Raw genomic sequence first — 15,190 nt, 5'->3', positions numbered from 1 at the left:
GGCTACAGGCAAGATGCAGCCCGGCACCTCTCAAGGGGCTAACGAAATTCGGCCCAACTGCCAATTGTTGCCAACTAGGCCAAATCACTTTCCGAGGACCCATGGGAATGCCCACCACAGGAAGTGGTGGGCTTCAGTAACCAAGACCCACATTCAAACCCCACTGCGGAAACTAGGCTAGCTTCCCGGGCACGTGTTGCCAGCACCCAGCCAGCATGTTGCGCGGCCCTGAACCCGGAGGAAACGCTCAACTTCTTGACAGTGTTGTCCTACGTGCCCTCCTCCTGCCCACCGGGTAAGTCAAACCTACTGGAAGCCACAGACAGCATTCAAACACGGGCTCACTGTATACCAGGGAAGGCAGACCGCAAACACGACTGCTTTGAGGACACTGACCATACCCCATGCATCCTGGCACTTCTTCACTGACAGAGTGACACTACCGAGAACCTCACAGAGATCAAAGGCACTCCCCCCGAGGACCACAGACCGATTTCCAACGGAAGAACTCTGCTTCGCCAGGGGACCTGCAAGCTTCAAAGGGCACAGTGGCTGTCCACGGCAGCGCACCTGGCATCAGAACACTGAACGCATCTCTGCTCCGCCAACGGACTGCTCCAGATAAACCACTAGCTGTCTAAAACTCCTGCGAGCCACAAGGGCTGGCCGCATCATGCCCTCTCGGAGAAACACTTTCGCTTTGCACATTCCCAAACAAGGAAACAAAGTGGCCAAAGGGCCTGTTTGCATAACCCAAATACCCACAAGGAGAGCGGCACAGACGCTTCAGCATGTCTAACTTCTCGGCGTCCCGCAAGACACCCTTTGGGCGACATTCCTCCGGCAACGGGATCACAACTCTACGCAGGTTAAGAACGTAACCGCATCCTCATGTACTGCCAAAGCCGCCCCCTCCGTGGGCAGCTGATGCCAGCGCATCACGAACAGGATGCATTCTTGGGAAGACGTGGCCAGCTCCTGCAACCCAATCATGACAGCCCATCCCACGACATCACACAGGACATGTCCTCATGATGCCTTGCCATCTTCTGCAGGCCAGCAGCCACCACGCAGGCTTCAATGCAGCACGCGGTCCTAACCCCACTCCACGATGTCCCACTTAGTGCCAAAACTCTGTCGGGAGCTGCACTGGAGTAGCCGACATGGGCAATACCTAGCCCTAATCCATCAGCTCCCTTCCGTTGAAGACCAACCCCAGCCGACACCCACCCACTGCTCCATCCCCACTGGGCACTAGAGAATTTCAACGCGCCAAAACAAATGACAGGGAGGGACACAGGCCTGGCCTGAGGCTCCAGGCTCCAACCAGGGATGCTTCCTCATTTTGGCTTCCAGAAATAGCCCCCCAAGCTGCATGCACAAACGTGATCCTGGCCAAAGCACAACCTTCTAAGCTGCAAGATTACTGGGCCTACACCAGCACACACTCCGACTCTGAAGACCAGCAGGAGAGCCTTCCCCCTCGCATGCCCTCAACGGTCTTTCAGCAGGGACCTAATATGCGTAGATGGCCCAGCTTATGGGCAGACACAGTGGACCACCAGATAGGAGCACCTCGAATTCTGGAACCCTGGTGTGTGTTTGCATGCAGGTCAGAAGGGGACGCTGGCCCTCACTCCTCACTCTCCCCTACCCCCGACAGACGAAACGTGCTGGACCTCAGATTCGATGAGGAGACGGTAGAGTGTTCTCACTCATTTTGTTCAGATTTTCCAAGGAATGCATACAAGTGTGTCATCATCGATCCTAGCACAGCCTGGGATGCTGCCGAACACAACCGGGCAGGCCGTGGGTGTCTGAAGAGGAGAGATGACCTCGGAGTACTCCAATACCCTGGGGAATCAGCAGCCCACAGGCCACTCAGAAAGAGCAACAGTCAATCCACTCTTGCAGCCACTGGGACCGTCTGAGGAAAACCTCATATCCAATGGCACATCTTAGGGTGGGTGAAAGCCTACCTTCCTGGGTTAGCCAGAGCCACGTGTAGCAACATGCCCCTGCGTCATTTTTCCACTTTTCCTTAGCACCTGCAGTCCTCAGCCAACGCGTAGGTCTTCTTGCCTTTTCCGACGGTCAGCCTAGTCCAGCAGCTGCACCTGAGAACTGGACATAAATCAGGCAGGCTTCAGAATTGGACCGGTGTACTCAGAGATCATCATTCATGAGAATTTTAACCTGGGCTTGAGCTCGGACCCTGCCTCCCAAGGACGTCTACCTTTACAGAGAACTCAATGTCTGTCTGCTACCCGACTGCAAGAATTAAGCGGTGTACGTTGGCCGGTACGTGAGAGGGTATATTTTTGTTTTCACGCATGTGCGCGTGTGTGACTGTTACTTCACACGAGGTCGCGCTTGTGGGCTTCCCTGTGTGCCTCTGAATCCGCATCTTGGTCCCTGTGTGTCCCTGTGGCCCTCTCCTGAGACCTCGAAACATAAAAGCCAGATTTTATACACAGCGCTCTGAATTTGGACCCCGCCCACTGAATGGAGAAAGACTTCTTCAAGCTTCAACAGACTGAATGTGAACTTTGAAACCCAGTGGGTTTTGAAATAGGCCACGGACTTCCACTCTTCCACAGCCAAGCCTTCAGACCAACGCACAAACACCTGACGAGACCTGCTATCCTGCCGTGGGTGTAACATATACTTGGACCCAGAAATCCTGCAACCTAGTAGAATATGTAATGTGTACTTGGGGCCACTCCCATCATTTTTAGGAGCAAGGAAACCTCCTATGTGCGGGCCGACCGGTGAGTGGCTACAGGCAACATGCAGCCCGGCATCTCTCAAGGGGCTAACGTAATTCGGCCCAACTGCCAATTGTTGCCAACTAGGCCAAATCACTTTCTGAGGACCCATGGATTTTCCCACCACATGAAGTTGTGGGCTTCAGTAACCAAGACCCACGTTCAAGCCCCACTGTGGAAACTAGGCTAGCTTCCCGGGCACGTGTTGCCAGCACCCAGCCAGCAGGTTGCGCGGCCCTGAACCCGGAGGAAATGCTCAACTTCTTGACAGTGTTGTCCTACGTGCCCTCCTCCTGCCCACCGGGTAAGTCGAACCTACTGGAAGCCACTGACAGCATTCAAACACGGGCTCACTGTATACCAGGGATGGCAGACGGCAAACACGACTGCTTTGAGGACACTGACCATACCCCATGCATCCTGGCTCTTCTTCACTGACAGAGTGACACTACCGAGAACCACACAGAGATCAAAGGCACTCCCCCCTAGGACCACAGACCGATTTCCAACGGAAGAACTCTGCTTCGCGAGGGGACCTGCAAGCTTCAAAGGGCACAGTGGCTGTCCACGGCAGCGCACCTGGCATCAGAACACTGAACGCATCTCTGCTCCGCCAACGGACTGCTCCAGATGAACCACTAGCTGTCCAAAACTCCTGCGTGCCACAAGGGCTGGCCGCATCATGCCCTCTCGGAGAAACACTTTCGCTTTGCACATTCCTAAACAAGGAAACAAACTGGCAAAGGGCCTGTTTGCATAACCCAAATACCCCCAAGGAGAGCAGCACAGACGCTTCAGCATGTCTAACTTCTCGGCGTCCCGCAAGACACCCTTTGGGCGACATTCCTCCGGCAACGGGATCACAACACTACGCAGGTTAAGTACGTAACCGCATCCTCATGTAGTGCCAAATGCACCCCCTTCGTGGGCAGCTGATGCCAGCGCATCACGAACAGGACGCATTCTTGGGAAGACGTGGCCAGCTCCTGCAGCACAATCATGACAGCCCATCCCACGACATCACACAGGACATGTCCTCATGATGCCTTGCCATCTTCTGCAGGCCAGCAGCCACCACGCAGGCTTCAATGCAGCACTCGGTCCTAACCCCACTCCACGATGACCCACTTAGTGCCAAAACTCTGTCGGGAGCTGCACTGGAGTAGCCGACATGGGCAATACCTAGCCCTAATCCATCAGCTCCCTTCCGTTGAAGACCAACCCCAGCCCACACCCACCCACTGCTCCATCCCCACTGGGCACTAAAGAACTTCAACGCGCCAAAACAAATGACAGGGAGGGACACAGGCCTGGCCTGAGGCTCCAGGCTCCAACCAGGGACGCTTCCTCATTTTGGCTTCCAGAAATAGCCCCCGAAGCTGCATGCACAAACGTGATCCTGGCCAAAGCACAACCTTCTAAGCTGCAAGCTTCCTGGGCCTACACCAGCACACACTCCGACTCTGAAGACCAGCAGGAGAGCCTTCCCCCTCGCACGCCCTCAAAGGTCTTTCAGCAGGGGCCTAATATGCGTAGATGACCCAGCTTATGGGCAGACACAGTGGACCCCCAGATAGGAGCACCTCGAATTCTGGAACCCTGTTGGGTCTTTGCATGCAGGTCAGAAGGGGACGCTGGACCTCACTCCTCACTCTCCCCTACCCCCGACAGACGAAACGTGCTGGACCTCAGATTCGATGAGGAGACGGTAGAGTGTTCTCACTCATTTTGTTCAGAGTTTCCAAGGAATGCATACAAGGGTGTCATCATCGATCCAAGCACAGGCTGGGACGCTGCAGAACACTACCGGGCATGCCGTGGGGGTCTGAAGAGGAGAGATGACCTCGGAGTACTCCAAAACCCTGGGGAATCCACAGCCCTCAGGACACTCAGAAAGAGCAACAGTCAATCAACTCTTGCAGCCACTTGGACCGTCTGAGGAAAACCTCATATCCAATGGCACATCTAACGGTGGGTGAAAGCCTACCTTCCTGGATTAGCAAGAGCCACGCGTAGCAACATGACCCTGCGTCATTTTTCCACATTTCCTTAGCACCTGTAGTCATCAGCCAACGCGTAGGTCTTCTTGCCTTTGCCGACGGTCAGCCTTGTCCAGCAGCTGCACCTGAGAACTGGACATAAATCAGGCAGGCTTCAGAATTGGACCAGTGTACTCAGAGATCATCATTCATGATAATTTTTCCCTGGGCTTGAGCTCGGACCCTGCCTCCCAAGGATGTCTACCTTTACAGAGAACTCAATGTCTGTCTGACAGCCCGACTGCAAGAAGTAAGGCGTGTACGTAGGCTGGTACGTGAGAGGGTATATTTTTGTTTTCACGCATGTGCGCGTGTGTGACTGTTACTTCACATGAGGACGAGCTTGTGGGCTTGTCTGTGTGCCTCTGAATCCGCATCTTGGTCCCTGTGTGTCCCTGTGGCCCTCTCCTGAGACCTCGAACCATAAAAGCCAGAGTTTATACACAGCGCCATGGATTTGGACCCCCCCACTGCATGGAGAAAGACCTCTTCAAGCTTCAACAGACTGAAAGTGAACTTTGAAACCCTGGGGGTTTTGAAATAGGCCACGGACTTCCACTCTTCCACAGCCAAGCCTTCTGACCAACGCACAAACACCTGACGAGACCTGCTTTCCGGCCGTGGGTGTAACATATAGATGGGCCCAGAAATCCTGCAACCTAGTAGAACATGTATTGTGCACTTGGGGCCTCTCCCATCCTTTTTAGGAGCAAGGAAACCTCCTATGGGCGGGCCGACCTGCGACTGGCTACAGGCAAGATGCAGTCAGGCACCTCTCAAGGGGCTAACGAAATTCGGCCCAACTGCCAATTGTTGCCAACTAGGCCAAATCACTTTCCGAGGACCCATGGGAATGCCCACCACAGGAAGTGGTGGGCTTCAGTAACCAAGACCCACGTTCAAACCCCAGTGCGGAAACTAGGCTACCTTCCCGGGTACGTGTTGCCAGCACCCAGACAGCAGGTTGCGCGGCCATGAACCCGGAGGAAACGCTCAAATTCTTGACAGTGTTGTCCTACGTGCTCTCCTCCTGCCCCCCGGGTAAGTCGAACCTACTGGAAGCCACAGACATCATTCAAACACGAGGTCACTGTATACCAGGGATGGCAGACCGCAAACACGACTGCTTTGAGGACACTGACCGTACCCCATGCATCCTGGCACTTCTTCACTGACAGAGTGACACTACCGAGAACCTCACAGAGATCAAAGGCACTCTCCCCGAGGACCACAGACCGATTTCCAAAGGAAGAACTCTGCTTCGCGAGGGGACCTGCAAGCTTCAAAGGGCACAGTGGCTGTCCACGGCAGCGCACCTGGCATCAGAACACTGAACGCATCTCTTCTCCGCAAACGGACTGCTCCAGATAAACCACTAGCTGTCCAAAATTCCTGCGTGCCACAAGGGCTGGCCGCATCATGCCTTCTCGGAGAAACACTTTCGCTTTTCACATTCCCAAACAAGGAAACAAAGTGGCCAAAGGGCCTGTTTGCATAACCCAAATACCCCCAAGGAGAGCGGCACAGACGCTTCAGCATGTCTAACTTCTCGGTGTCCCGCAAGACACCCTTTGGGCGACATTCCTCCGGCAACGGGATCACAACTCTACGCAGGTTAAGTACGTAACCGCATCCTCATGTACTGCCAAATCCACCCCCTTCGTGGGCAGCTGATGCCAGCGCATCACGAACAGGACGCATTCTTGGGAAGACGTGGCCAGCTCCTGCAACCCAATCATGACAGCCCATCCCACGACATCACACACGACATGTCCTCATGATGCCCTGCCATCTTCTGCACGCCAGCAGCCACCACGAAGGCTTCAATGCAGCACTCGGTCCTAACCCCACCCCACGATGAGCAACTTAGGGCCAAATCTCTATCGGGAGCTGCAGTGGAGTAGCCGACATGGGCAATACCTAGCCCTAATCCATCAACTCCCTTCCGTTGACGACCAACCCCAGCCCACACACACCTACTTCTCCATCCCCACCGGGCACTAAAGAACTTGAATGCGCCAAAACAAATGGCAGGGAGGGACACAGGCCTGGCCCGAGGTTCCAGGCTCCAACCAGGGACGCTTCTTCATTTTGGCTTCCAGAAATAGCCCCCGAAGCTGCATGCACAAACGTGATCCTGGCCAAAGTACACCTTTCCAAGCTGCAAGCTTACTGGGCCTACACCAGCCCACACTCCGACTCTGAAGACCAGCAGGAGAGCCTTCCCCATCGCATGCCCTCAACGGTCTTTCAGCAGGGGCCTAATATACGTAGATGACCTAGCTTATGGGCAGTCGCAGGGGACCCCCAGATAGGAGCACCTCGAATTCTGGAACCCTGCTGGGTGTTTGCATGCAGGTCAGAAGGGGACGCTGGCCCTCACTCCTCACTCACCCCTACCCCCGACAGACAAAACGTGCTGGACCTCAGATTCGATGAGGAGACGGTAGAGTGTTCTCACTCATTTTGTTCAGATTTTCCAAGGAATGCATACAAGGGTGTCATCATCGATCCAAGCACAGGCTGGGACGCTGCAGAACACAACCGGGTATGCTGTGGGGGTCTGAAGAGGAGAGATGTCCAAGGAGTACTCCAAAACCCTGGGGAATCCACAGCCCTCAGGCCACTCAGAAAGAGCAACAGTCAATCCACTCTTGCAGCCACTGGGACCGTCTGAGGAAAACCTCATATCCAATGGCACATCTTAGGGTGGGGGAAAGCCTACCTTCCTGGGTTAGCCAGAGCCACGCGTAGCAACATGTCCCTGCATCATTTTTCCACTTTTCCTTAGCACCTGCAGTCATCAGCCAACGCGTAGGTCTTCTTGCCTATGCCGACGGTCAGCGTCGTCCAGCAGCTGCACCTGAGAAATGGACATAAATCACGCAGGCTTCAGAATTGGACCGGTGTACTCAGAGATCATCATTCATGAGAATTTTTCCCTGGGCTTGAGGTCGGACCCTGCCTCCCAAGGACGTCTACCTTTACAGAGAACTCAATGTGTGTCTGACAGCACGACTGCAAGAAGTAAGGCATGTACGTTGGCCGGTACGTGAGAGGGTCTATTTTTGTTTTCACACATGTGCGCGTGTGTGACTGTTACTTCACACGAGGACGCGCTTGTGGGCTTCTCTGTGTGCCTCTGAATCCGCATCTTGGTCCCTGTGTGTCCCTGTGGCCCTCTCCTGAGACCTCGGACCATAAAAGCCAGAGTTTATACACAGCGCCCTGGATTTGGACCCCACCAACTGAATGGAGAAAGACCTCTTCAAGCTTCAACAGACTGAATGTGAACTTTGAAACCCAGGGGGTTTTGAAATAGGCCACGGACTTCCACTCTTCCACAGCCAAGCCTTCTGACCAACGCACAAACACCTGACGAGACCTGCTTTCAGGCCGTGGGTTTAACATACAGATGGACCCAGAAATCCTGCAACCTAGTAGAATATGTAATGTGCACTTGGGGCCACTCCCATCATTTTTAGGAGCAAGGAAACCTCCTATGGGCGGGCCGACCTGCGCCTGGCTACAGGCAAGATGCAGCCCGGCACCGCTCAAGGGGCTAACGAAATTCGGCCCAACTGCCAATTGTTGCCAACTAGGCCAAATCACTTTCCGAGGACCCATGGGAATGCCCACCACGGGAAGTGGTGGGCTTTAGTTACCAAGACCCACGTTCAAACCCCACTGCGGAAACTAGGCTAGCTTCCCGGGCACATGTTGCTAGCACCCAGCCAGCAGGTTGCGCGGCCCTGAACCCGGAGGAAACGCTCAACTTCTTGACAGTGTTGTCCTACATGCCCTCCTCCTGCCCACCGGGTAAGTCGAACCTACTGGAAGCCACAGACATCATTCAAACACGGGGTCACTGTATACCAGGGATGGCAGACCGCAAACACGACTGCTTTGATGACACTGACCATACCCCATGCATCCTGGCACTTCTTCACTGACAGAGTGACACTACCGGGAACCTCACAGAGATCAAAGGCACTCTCCCCGAGGACCACAGACCGATTTCCAACGGAAGAACTCTGCTTCGCGAGGGGACCTGCAAGCTTCAAAGGGCACACTGGCTGTCCACGGCGGCACACCTGGCATCAGAACACTGAACGCATCTCTGCTCCGCCAACGGACTGCTCCAGATAAACCACTAGCTGTCCAAAACTCCTGCGTGCCACAAGTGCTGGCCGCATCATGCCCTCTCTGAGAAACACTTTCGCTTTGCACATTCCCAAACAAGGAAACAAAGTGTCCAAAGGGCCTGTTTGCATAACCCAAATACCCCCAAGGAGAGCGGCACAGACCCTTCAGCATGTCTAACTTCTCGGCGTCCCGCAAGACACCCTTTGGGCGACATTCCTCCGGCAACGGGATCACAACTCTACGCAGGTTAAGTACGTTGCCGCATCCTCATGTACTGCCAAAGCCACCCCCTTCCTGGGCAGCTGATGCCAGCGCATCACGAACAGGATGCATTCTTGGGAAGACGTGGCCAGCTCCTGCAACCCAATCATGACAGCCCATCCCACGACATCACACAGGACATGTCCTCATGATGCCTTGCCATCTTCTGCAGGCCAGCAGCGTCCCCGCAGGCTTCAATGCAGCACTCGGTCCTAACCCCACTCCACGATGGCCCACTTAGTGCCAAAACTCTGTCGGGAGCTGCAGTGGAGTAGCCGACATGGGCAATACCTAGCCCTAATACATCAACTCCCTTCCGTTGAAGACCAACCCCAGCCCACACACACCCACTTCTCCATCCCCACCGGGCACTAAAGAACTTGAATGCGCCAAAACAAATGGCAGGGAGGGACACAGGCCTGGCCTGAGGCTCCAGGCTCCAACCAGGGACGCTTCCTCATTTTGGCTTCCAGAAATAGCCCCCGAAGCTGCATGCACAAACGTTATCCAGGCCAAAGCACACCTTTCCAAGCTGCAAGCTTACTGGGCCTACACCAGCCCACACTCCGACTCTGAAGACCAGCAGGAGAGCCTTCCCCATCGCATGCCCTCAACGGTCTTTCAGCAGGGGCCTAATATGCGTAGATGACCTAGCTTATGGGCAGTCGCAGGGGACCCCCAGATAGGAGCACCTCGAATTCTGGAACCCTGCTGGGTGTTTGCATGCAGGTCAGAAGGGGACGCTGGCCCTCACTCCTCACTCTCCCCTACCCCCGAGAGGCGAAACGTGCTGGACCTCAGATTCGATGAGGAGACGGTAGAGTGTTCTCACTCATTTTGTTCAGATTTTCCAAGGAATGCATACAAGGGTGTCATCATCGATCCAAGCACAGGCTGGGACGCTGCAGAACACAACCGGGTATTCCGTGGGGGTCTGAAGAGGAGAGATGACCTCGGAGTACTCCAAAACCCTGGGGAATCCACAGCCCTCAGGCCACTCAGAAAGAGCAACAGTCAATCCACTCTTGCAGCCACTGGGACCGTCTGAGGAAAACCTCATATCCAATGGCACATCTTAGGGTGGGGGAAAGCCTACCTTCCTGGGTTAGCCAGAGCCACGCGTAGCAACATGTCCCTGCAACATTTTTCCACTTTTCCTTAGCACCTGCAGTCATCAGCCTACGCGTACGTCTTCTTGCCTTTGCCGACGGTAAGCGTCGTCCAGCAGCTGCACCTGAGAAATGGACATAAATCACGCAGGCTTCAGAATTGGACCAGTGTACTCAGAGATCATCATTCATGAGAATTTTTACCTGGGCTTGAGCTCGGACCCTGCCTCCCAAGGACGTCTACCTTTACAGAGAACTCAATGTGTGTCTGACAGCACGACTGCAAGAAGTAAGGCATGTACGTTGGCCGGTACGTGAGAGGGTCTATTTTTGTTTTCACACATGTGCGCGTGTGTGACTGTTACTTCACACGAGGACGCGCTTGTGGGCTTCTCTGTGTGCCTCTGAATCCGCATGTTGGTCCCTGTGTGTCCCTGCGGCCCTCTCCTGAGACCTCGAACCATAAAAGCCAGAGTTTATACACAGCGCCCTGGATTTGGACCCCACCAACTGAATGGAGAAAGACCTCTTCAAGCTTCAACAGACTGAATGTGAACTTTGAAATCCAGGGCGTTTGAAATAGGCCACGGACTTCCACTCTTACACAGCCAAGCCTTCTGACCAACGCACAAACACCTGACGAGACCTGCTTTCAGGCCGTGGGTTTAACATACAGAGGGACCCAGAAATCCTGCAACCTAGTAGAATATGTAATGTGCACTTGGGGCCACTCCCATCATTTTTAGGAGCAAGGAAACCTCCTATGGGTGGGCCGACCTGCGACTGGCTACAGGCAAGATGCAGCACGGCACCGCTCAAGGGGCTAACGAAATTCGGCCCAACTGCCAATTGTTGCCAACTAGGCCAAATCACTTTCCGAGGACCCATGGGAATGCCCACCACGGGAAGTGGTGGGCTTTAGTAACCAAGACCCACGTTCAAACCCCACTGCGGAAACTAGGCTAGCTTCCCGGGCACATGTTGCCAGCACCCAGCCAGCAGGTTGCGCGGCCCTGAAACCGGAGGAAACGCTCAACTTCTTGACAGTGTTGTCCTACATGCCCTGCTCCTGCCCACCGGGTAAGTCGAACCTACTGGAAGCCACAGACATCATGCAAACACGGGCTCACTGTATACCAGGGATGGCAGACCGCAAACACGACTGCTTTGATGACACTGACCATACCCCATGCATTCTGGCACTTCTTCACTGACAGAGTGACACTACCGAGAACCTCACAGAGATCAAAGGCACTCTCCCCGAGGACCACAGACCGATTTCCAACGGAAGAACTCTGCTTCGCGAGGGGACCTGCAAGCTTCAAAGGGCACAGTGGCTGTCCACGGCAGCACACCTGGCATCAGAACACTTAACGCATCTCTGCTCCGCCAACGGACTGCTCCAGATAAACCACTAGCTGTCCAAAACTCCTGCGTGCCACAAGTGCTGGCCGCATCATGCCCTCTCGGAGAAACACTTTCGCTTTGCACATTCCCAAACAAGGAAACAAAGTGGCCAAAGGGCCTGTTTGCATAACCCAAATACCCAAAAGGAGAGCGGCACAGACCCTTCAGCATGTCTAACTTCTCGGCGTCCCGCAAGACACCCTTTGGGCGACATTCCTCCGGCAACGGGATCACAACTCTACGCAGGTTAAGTACGTAACCGCATCCTCATGTACTGCCAAAGCGAGCCCCTTCCTGGGCAGCTGATGCCAGCGCATCACGAACAGGACGCATTCTTGGGAAGACGTGGCCAGCTCCTGCAACCCAATCATGACAGCCCATCCCACGACATCACACAGGACATGTCCTCATGATGCCTTGCCATCTTCTGCAGGCCAGCAGCCTCCACGCAGGCTTCAATGCAGCACTCGGTCCTAACCCCACTCCACGATGCCCCACTTAGTGCCAAAACTCTGTCGGGAGCTGCAGTGCAGTAGCCGACATGGGCAATACCTAGCCCTAATCCATCAGCTCCCTTCCGTTGAAGACCAACCCCAGCCCACACCCACCCACTGCTCCATCCCCACTGGGCACTAAAGAACTTCAACGCGCCAAAACAAATGACAGGGAGGGACACAGGCCTGGCCTGAGGCTCCAGGCTCCAACCAGGGTCGCTTCCTCATTTTGGCTTCCAGAAATAGCCCCCGAAGCTGCATGCACAAACGTGATCCTGGCCAAAGCACACCTTTCCAAGCTGCAAGCTTACTGGGCCTACACCAGCACACACTCCGACTCTGAAGACCAGCAGGAGAGCCTTCCCCCTCGCATGCCCTCAAAGGTCTTTCAGCAGTGGCCTAATATGCGGAGATGACCCAGCTTATGGGCAGACACAGTGGACCCCCAGATAGGAGCACCTCGAATTCTGGAACCCTGGTGTGTGTTTGCATGCAGGTCAGAAGGGGACGCTGGCCCTCACTCCTCACTCTCCCCTACCACCGACAGACGAAACGTGCTGGACCTCAGATACGATGAGGAGACGGTAGAGTGTTCTCACTCATTTTGTTCAGATTTTCCAAGGAATGCATACAAGGGTGTCATCATCGATCCAAGCACAGGCTGGGACGCTGCAGAACACAACCGGGCATGCCGTGGGGGTCTGAAGAGGAGAGATGACCTCGGAGTACTCCAAAACCCTGGGGAATCCACAGCCCTCAGGACACTCAGAAAGAGCAACAGTCAATCCACTCTTGCAGCCACTGGGACCGTCTGAGGAAAACCTCATATCCAATGGCACATCTTAGGGTGGGTGAAAGCCTACCTTCCTGGGTTAGCCACAGCCACGTGTAGCAACATGCCCCTGCGTCATTTTTCCACTTTTCCTTAGCACCTGCAGTCATCAGCCAACGTGTAGGTCTTCTTGCCTTTGCCGACGGTCAGACTTGTCCAGCAGCTGCACCTCAGAACTGGACATAAATCAGGCAGGCTTCAGAATTGGACCGGTGTACTCAGAGATCATCATTCATGAGAATTTTTACCTGGGCTTGAGCTCGGACCCTGCCTCCCAAGGACATCTACCTTTACAGACAACTCAATGTCTGTCTGACAGCCCGACTGCAAGAAGTAAGGCGTGTACGTTGGCCGGTACGTGAGAGGGTCTATTTTTGTTTTCTCGCATGTGCGCGTGTGTGACTGTTACTTCACATGAGGACGCGCTTGTGGGTTTCTCTGTGTGCCTCTGAATCCGCATCTTGGTTCCTGTGTGTCCCTGTGGCCCTCTCCTGAGACCTCGAACCATAAAAGCCAGAGTTTATACACAGCGCCCTGGATTTGGACCCCCCCACTGAATGGAGAAAGACGTCTTCAACCTTCAACAGAATGAATGTGAACTTTGAAACCCAGGGCGTTTGAAATAGGCCACGGACTTCCACTCTTCCACAGCCAAGCCTTCTGACCAACGCACAAACACCTGACGAGACCTGCTTTCCGGCCATGGGTGTAACATATAGATGGACCCAGAAATCCTGCAACCTAGTAGAATATGTAATGTGCACTTGGGGCCACTCCCATCATTTTTAGGAGCAAGGAAACCTCCTATTGGCGGGCTGACCTGCGACTGGCTACAGGCAACATGCAACCCGGCACCTCTCAAGGGGCTAACGAAATTCGGCCCAACTGCCAATTGTTGCCAACTAGGCCAAATCACTTTCCGAGGACCCATGGGAATGCCCACCACAGGAAGTGGTGGGCTTCAGTAACCAAGACCCACGTTCAAACCCCACTGCGGAAACTAGGCTAGCTTCCCGGGCACGTGTTGCCAGCACCCAGCCAGCAGGTTGCGCGGCCCTGAAACCGGAGGAAACGCTCAACTTCTTGACAGTGTTGTCCTACGTGCCCTCCTCCTGCCCACCGGGTAAGTCGAACCTACTGGAAGCCACAGACATCATTCAAACACGGGCTCACTGTATACCAGGGATGGCAGACCGCAAACACAACTGCTTTGATGACACTGACCATACCCCATGCATCCTGGCACTTCTTCACTGACAGAGTGACACTACCGAGAACCTCACAGAGATCAAAGGCACTCTCCCCGAGGACCACAGACCGATTTCCAACGGAAGAACTCTGCTTCGCGAGGGGACCTGCAAGCTTCAAAGGGCACATTGGCTGTCCACGGCAGTGCACCTGGCATCAGAACACTGAACGCATCTCTGCTCCACCAACGGACTGCTCCAGATAAACCACTAGCTGTCCAAAACTCCTGCGTGCCACAAGGGCTGGCCGCATCATGCCCTCTCGGAGAAACACTTTCGCTTTGCACATTCCCAAACAAGGAAACAAAGTGGCCAAAGGGCATGTTTGCATAACCCAAATACCCCCAAGGAGAGCGGCACAGACGCTTCAGCATGTCTAACTTCTCGGCGTCCCGCAAGACACCCTTTGGGCGACATTCCTCCGGCAACGGGATCACAACTCTACGCAGGTTAAGTACGTTGCCGCATCCTCATGTACTGCCAAAGCCGCCCCCTTCGTGGGCAGCTGATGCCTGCGCATCACGAACAGGACGCATTCTTGGGAAGACGTGGCCAGCTCCTGCAACCCAATCATGACAGCCCATCCCACGACATCACACACGACATGTCCTCATGATGCCTTGCCATTTTCTGCAGGCCAGCAGCCACCACGCAGGCTTCAATGCAGCACTCGGTCCTAACCCCACTACACGATGACCCACTTAGTGCCAAAACTCTGTCGGGAGCTGCAGTGCAGTAGCCGACATGGGCAATACCTAGCCCTAATCCATCAGCTCCCTTCTGTTGAAGACCAACCCGATCCCACACCCACCCACTGCTCCATCCCCACCGGGCACTAAAGAACTTCAACGCGCCAAAACAAATGACAGGGAGGGACACAGGCCTGG

The sequence above is a fragment of the Mesoplodon bidens genome (genome assembly GCF_964165515.1).
Source record: "Mesoplodon bidens genome assembly, chromosome: 3".
In the NCBI taxonomy this organism is placed as follows: domain Eukaryota; kingdom Metazoa; phylum Chordata; class Mammalia; order Artiodactyla; family Ziphiidae; genus Mesoplodon; species Mesoplodon bidens.
Note: the sequence above shows the minus strand (reverse complement) of the source record.